The sequence below is a fragment of the Myxine glutinosa genome, chromosome 10, assembly GCF_964187855.1.
Source record: "Myxine glutinosa chromosome 10, kmMyxGlut1.1, whole genome shotgun sequence".
NCBI lineage: Eukaryota > Metazoa > Chordata > Myxini > Myxiniformes > Myxinidae > Myxine > Myxine glutinosa.
This window is the reverse complement of record NC_136270.1, coordinates 23,028,649-23,035,577: the sequence shown is the minus strand read 5'-3', so window position 1 is coordinate 23,035,577 and position 6,929 is coordinate 23,028,649.

The following is a 6,929-nucleotide window of genomic DNA, read 5'->3' as shown; positions in this document are numbered from 1 at the left end:
ATGGAGGCCGCCATCGGAACCAGATTAATTGAATTCAGCATACCCTAATCTTACTATAATAGCCGTAGATGATTCTGTCTGTCTGTCTGTCTGTCTATCTGTTGGGTGTCTGTCCGGGGTGTGGCTTACTCGGTTTGCAGAGTAGCTCCACCCATAGCTCCACCCATTCTGGGAGAGGCTTCATATAATTATAAACAAATATACACCATTTTATTAACTCGCATAGCTTTGAGGCCTGTTTTGTAGGCCCGTGGTGTCTTGCTCTCTCTCCCAGTTTTATTATAAATCAAATTCGATATATCATTTCATTTTTCACAGTCGCTAACATAGTTTTAGACTCGGTTGAAAAAAAACGGGAAGAAAATCCGATGAAAGTTTCCGTTTATAGAACGAAATGAATTCTCAAACGTCTGTAACTTCAAAGCCATTGAGTCTCTCTCACGCCTTTATCTCCAATCTAACTCACCATATGATTTCATTTTTATCGATGGTTTTAGACTCGGTGTCAGCAATAATTGAGAACATTCCACACACGCGGGAAAATGCAGAGATATCTTTTTAAAAATCGCGTCATGGTGTATCATACACCGCCCAACATGACACCAACGGCAACGTGTCGATATATATTAAAAATTCGCTTTTGCTTTTCCGTTATGATATATTACTTTTTCGTTTGATGACAGTCGTCACAAAAACGTCAACAATGATGCCGACATCTATTTCTTCGTTTTTATTTCATTCAACATTATTAGCCGGAAGTAAAATATGTTTCAGGAAATTACTGAGAGATATTTCTTAGTTTTTTTATTAGTTATGTGCGCATACACTTTAAATAGGTTTATTTGAAATCTTTCATTTTCCACAATATAATTTACTTGCCATTTATCATTTGATGATTACGAGACACTTCCTCTTGAGGATCGTGACAATTCATGCGCTGCGTGGAAACTTCTATTTCCAAAATGAATGAGACGATCGATGAAGAATGCAGACTTGAACAGGATGTAGCAAGAAAACGAATGAGACGGGCGAACGAGTCCATCGACGAACGTCAATGCAAACTTGCGGGGTCACCCGTGGGAATCCCACGGGCATGGATGTGTGTGACATTTCGACATATTGAGTTAGATGCTGCACATTCATTTTTACAAAATGGTTACTGGCAAGTCATCAGATCCAGAAATGGTGTAATAAACACAATTTATTTACGCGCAAGCAAGAAAGCAAGACGGGCCGATTTCCGATTCCGACGGGCCGACGGGCGAGACGGGCCGATTTGGAGCAAGAAAAAGAACGAGACGGGAGAAAAACGAGAGAAACGAGACGGGGAAAGCCGATTGGAGAGGCGAGTGAGGAGCGATTGGAGAGGCGAGTGAGGAGCGATTGGAGAGGCGAGTGAGGAGCGATTGGAGAGGCGAGTAAGGAACGATTGGAGAGGCGAGTGAGGAGCAATTGGAGAGGAGAGTGAGGAGTGATTGGAGGGGGGTGTGAGGCGCGATTGGAGAGGTGTGTGAGGCACGATTGGAGAGGAGTGTGAGGGACGATTGGAGAGGAGTGTGAGGCGCGATTGGAGAGGAGTGTGAGGCGCGATTGGAGAGGCATCTGAGGCGCGATTGGAGAGGAGTGTGAGGCGCGATTGGAGAGGAGTGTGAGGCACGATTGGAGAGGAGTGTGAGGCACGATTGGAGAGGAGTGTGAGGCTCGATTGGAGGCGAGTGTGAGGCGCGATTGGAGAGGAGTGTGAGGAGTGATTGGAGGGGAGTGTGAGGCGCGATTGGAGAGGAGAGTGAGGAGTGATTGGACGGGAGTGTGAGGCACGATTGGAGAGGAGTGTGAGGCACGATTAGAGAGGAGTGTGAGGCGCGATTGGAGAGGAGTGTGAGGCGCGATTGGAGAGGAGTGTGAGGCGCGATTGGAGAGGAGTGTGAGGCGCGATTGGAGAGGAGTGTGAGGCGCGATTGGAGAGGAGTGTGAGGCGCGATTGGAGAGGAGTGTGAGGAGTGATTGGAGAGGAGTGTGAGGAGTGATTGGAGGGGAGTGTGAGGCGCGATTGGAGAGGAGTGTGAGGCGCGATTGGAGAGGAGTGTGAGGCGCGATTGGAGAGGAGTGTGAGGTGCGATTGGAGAGGAGTGATTAGAGGGGAGTGTGAGGGGCGATTGGAGAGGGGTGTGAGGCGCGATTGGAGAGGGGTGTGAGGCGCGATTGGAGAGGAGTGTGAGGCGCGATTGGAGAGGAGTGTGAGGCGCGATTGGAGAGGAGTGTGAGGCGCGATTGGAGAGGAGTGTGAGTCGCGATTGGAGAGGAGTGTGAGGCGCGATTGGAGAGGAGTGTGAGGCGCGATTGGAGAGGAGTGTGAGGCGCGATTGGAGAGGAGTGATTAGAGGGGAGTGTGAGGGGCGATTGGAGAGGGGTGTGAGGCGCGATTGGAGAGGGGTGTGAGGCGCGATTGGAGAGGAGTGTGAGGCGCGATTGGAGAGGAGTGTGAGGCGTGATTGGAGAGGAGTGTGAGGCGCGATTGGAGAGGAGTGTGAGTCGCGATTGGAGAGGAGTGTGAGGCGCGATTGGAGAGGAGTGTAAGGCACGATTGGAGAGGAGTGTGAGGCGCAATTGGAGAGGCGTGTGAGGGATTGGAGAGGAGTGTGAGGGATTGGAGAGGTGAGGGATTGGAAAGGAGAGGAATGTGAGGGATTGGAGAGGAGAGGAGTGCTAGGTGGAGAGAGGAGAGTGTCAGGTGGAGAGAGGAGAGTGTCAGGTGGAGAGGAGTGAGGGGTCACATATTATGTGAAATAAATAAATTGTGTTCATTACACCATTTCTGGATCTGATGACTTGCCAGTAACCATTTTGTAAAAATGAATGTGCAGCATCTAACTCAATATGTCGAAATGTCACACACATCCATGCCCGTAGGATTCCCACGGGTGACCCCGCTAGTCTTACTATAATTCCCCAAATGTCCGTCCGTCCATCTGTCTGTCTGTCTGTTCGAAGGTACCGTAAAAACTGCTGAACCGGTCGCAAAGATATTTTGGGTGGATAATCCTGGGATCTCCAGGAGTAAAATAGGCTATTTAGTTTTCCCAATTTCAGCTTTAGTCTCCAGCATTCTCAGGTTTGGACTCCCGCATAACATTCGCATTCACATAACATTCATTGTTCTCATTGTGACGATGTTGCTTTCTCGGGTGCCGCGCGATCGGTGCAGCTGTTTGTGCGGCACCCGGGAAAGCAACATGTCTCCATCGATCGCTAACAGATCGCTGTGTTCATCGATCTTGCCAAGGCCGTAACAGCTATCGGCTCAAAATCCTTTTAACTGTTGATTTGGTACAGTTACACGTATTGGAAATTTGGTACACGTATCGGGAGTACATACGACATAGCGATTGTGAACACGATTATCGATCACGATTCACGATCACGATCATCATGATCATAGTGTATCGATCACGATTTGAAACACGATGGAATAATATTTACCGATATGAACAGTGATGTGGCTTTTATTGAAATTCTAAAGATACTGTTTCGATTTTGATGATTTGTGTGTGATATGATTCAACGGATGTTTATATGAATCGTTTAAAATAAAAAAGCCTTCAATTTCTGATATTTAGCCTTTTCATTTGGGCCTCCCAATTGAAGCCCCACCCATACGGCGGGTACCATTACTAGTTATGTTAAAATTAGGTTCCCAACTTTTACCCAAAAATGCACCTTGCGTATACATGGCTTCTTTCCATAAATCCGTCTAGTCTAATGGAATCAATCATTGCTTCGGGTATCAAATCCATCCTCTTCACCAATGGCTTTTTCTCTGATCATCAATTTGGTTTCAGACCAGGTCACTCTACTCTGGACGTGCTGCTTCTGCTGTCTCAACAATGGATGGAGGTCCTCAATGCCAAACAGGAAATCAGAGCTGTCTCCCTCGACATATCACGTGCCTTCGATACGGTCTGGCACCCCGCTCTGCTCTTCAAACTCTCCTCCTATGGTATTCATGGAAATCTCCACGCATGGCTTGCAGACTTCTTCTATGGTCATAGTCAACGTGTTGCCCTGAATGGATTTCTCTCATCTTCCCTTCCTGTTCTGGCTGGAGTTCCCCAAGGTAGTGTTCTGGGCTGTTATGTATTGCATGGGATTAAACCGGAAGGTGGATATAAAAGAGGCGGGGCATACGGCTTGGCAGAGGAACCTGGGCCTACACTGGGGGCTTGTGGTTTTCCCGGCTGCGCAATAAACGACCGATGGTGCACTCAAACTGTCTTCCCAGCCTGACACATTACATGGCGACGAGGATCGGATTCTGGTGAGTGCATGAAAAGCAAGCTGAGCTATTGCAGTTAGCTGTTGGCTGACCAACTCGTTATTTCACAGCATACGCTACTTGAGCACCATGTCCTACAGCCGGATTGACGAGTTCAACCCACGCGAAGGAAGCTGGGAGGCGTACATTGAGCGTCTACAGTATTACTACCAAGCTAACGGCATCGAGGATGATGCCAGGAAGAAAGCAATCCTGATGTCGGTATGCGGCAGCAAGACATTTACTATTCTGAAGAATCTCGCCATGCCCAGGACCACGATGGATTTAACACACGCCGAGCTTGTGGCAGCAATGAAGGAGCACTGCGAACCTACACCCTCAGTCATTGTGAGTCGATTCAATTTTTACATGTGTCGCCAAACCTCAACGCAGTCCATTTCGGCATTCATAGCTCACCTGAAACACCTTGCCCAGCATTGCCAGTTTGGTGCTACATTCGACGACATGCTAAGGGACTTGCTCGTAGTGGGAGTGGAGCAAGATCGGATTCGCTGGCGCCTACTTGCTGAACGGACTCTGACATTTTCCAGTGCAAAGGACATTGCTATTGCAATGGAGTGTGCAGACAAAAATGCTGCAGATATTGCAAGCTCCATCACTTACCAGCCTAGAGCTGACCTGTCATCTGTCAACCGGGTGGGACAACATCCGACCAGAAAATCCAATGCCAAAACACCTGGAAACTGCTTGGCAGCTGGTGCTGACAAATGTTTCCGCTGCAATGGGGAGCATTCTGCCACTACGTGCCGTTTCAAGAATGCCGCTTGCAACTACTGCCACAAGGTGGGTCATATCGCCTCTGCGTGCTTGTCTCGAAAACGGAGGGCAAGGAGAGAGGAATGCAAAACCCACCTCCTTGACTCAGATCATAACCAAGAAGATGTGACTGATGGAGACAGCCCTAACAGCCACAGTGTTCAGTCGTATGACCTTTTCCACACAAAGTCTGGCAGACAGTCTACTCCAATACTGGTTATAGTAGATATAGATGGACGGAACGTGGAAATGGAGATAGATACGGGGGCTGCCATCTCACTCATGAGCGAAGCAGCTTTCCGTAACCTGCGGAGGAATCGTGAACATCCCAGCCTCCATTGGTCCCCAATCCAACTTACCACATATACTGGTGAGTCAATACAAGCCCGCGGGTCGTGTGATGTCACAGTAACCTATGGAAACAACACTCACCAATTACAACTCTTGGTCATCCCTGAGGATGGACCCACACTTCTCGGGCGAAACTGGCTCGATGTTGTCAAACTCAATTGGGAACACATCCACCAACTACAGGCTTCGAAGCTACAGGCTTCCAAGCCAGCAACTGTACTACAGCACCTCCTCGTGAGATACCCAGACATCTTCAAGGATGAACTCGGGACATTGAAGGGCTTCACTGCCAAGCTCAACGTTGAGAAAGATGTGAAGCCAATTTTCTGCAAAGCACGCCCAGTCCCTCTCGCATTGCAAGAAAAAGTTGACGCAGAATTAGCCAGACTGGAAAAGTTAGGTATCATTGAGTCAGTTCAGTATTAAAATTGGGCTGCTCCAGTTGTTCCTGTTGTGAAGGCAGACAGATCGATACGCCTTTGCGGGGATTACAAAATGTCGATCAACAAATGTTCCACCTTGGACAAATATCTCATACCAAGGATCGATGACTTATACGCAAAACTGAGCGGAGGACAGTCCTTCACCAAGCTCGACATGAGATCGGCCTACCTACAAGTCGTTCTGGATGAGGATTCCAAAGAATATCTCACCATCAACACGCATCAGGGGCTCTACAGATACAACCGCTTGAGTGTTGGTGTCAAATCGGCACCAGGAATCTACCAACGTTGTATGGATAGCCTGTTCGCTGCTGAACCACACGTTGTTGTTTACCAAGACGACATCCTAGTCACTGGCCGCTCAGAGCTTCATCATCTGGACAACCTCGAACGTGTTCTACGTATTATTTCCGACTCTGGACTACGCCTGCGGAGAGACAAGTGCGAGTTCATGGTTCCGTCGGTGACCTATTTGGGCCATCGTATCGACGCCGAAGGCTTACATCCCACAGAAGAGAAGATCAGAGCAATCAAAGATGCCCCTGCTCCGACCAACATCACTGAACTCAAGGCTTACATTGGCATGCTGCAGTACTACAGCAGGTATATCCCAAACATTGCTACCATGCTTGGCCCACTGTATTGCCTGTTAAAAAAGGCATCAGCTGTAAATGGGGCATTCCGGAGTCAGCAGCCTTCCAGAAGTCAAAAGACATGCTGCGGTCTTCAAATGTGCTAGTTCACTACAACCCAGACAAAGACCTGGTCCTGTCGTGTGATGCGAGTCAGTACGGGGTTGGTGCTGTTCTGTCACACATCATGCCAGATCGCACAGAGAGACCAATAGCATTCGCATCTCGTACACTGTCTCCTGCTGAGAAGAACTACAGTCAGCTGGACAAAGAAGGACTCGGCATTGTATTCGAAGTTAAGAAATTTCACCAGTACGTTTTCGGTCGGCATTTCACGATTTACACGGACCACAAGCCACTGATTAGTTTGTTTGGTCCATCAAAGGCTACCTCAGAAGTCTTACCGCCTCGGAT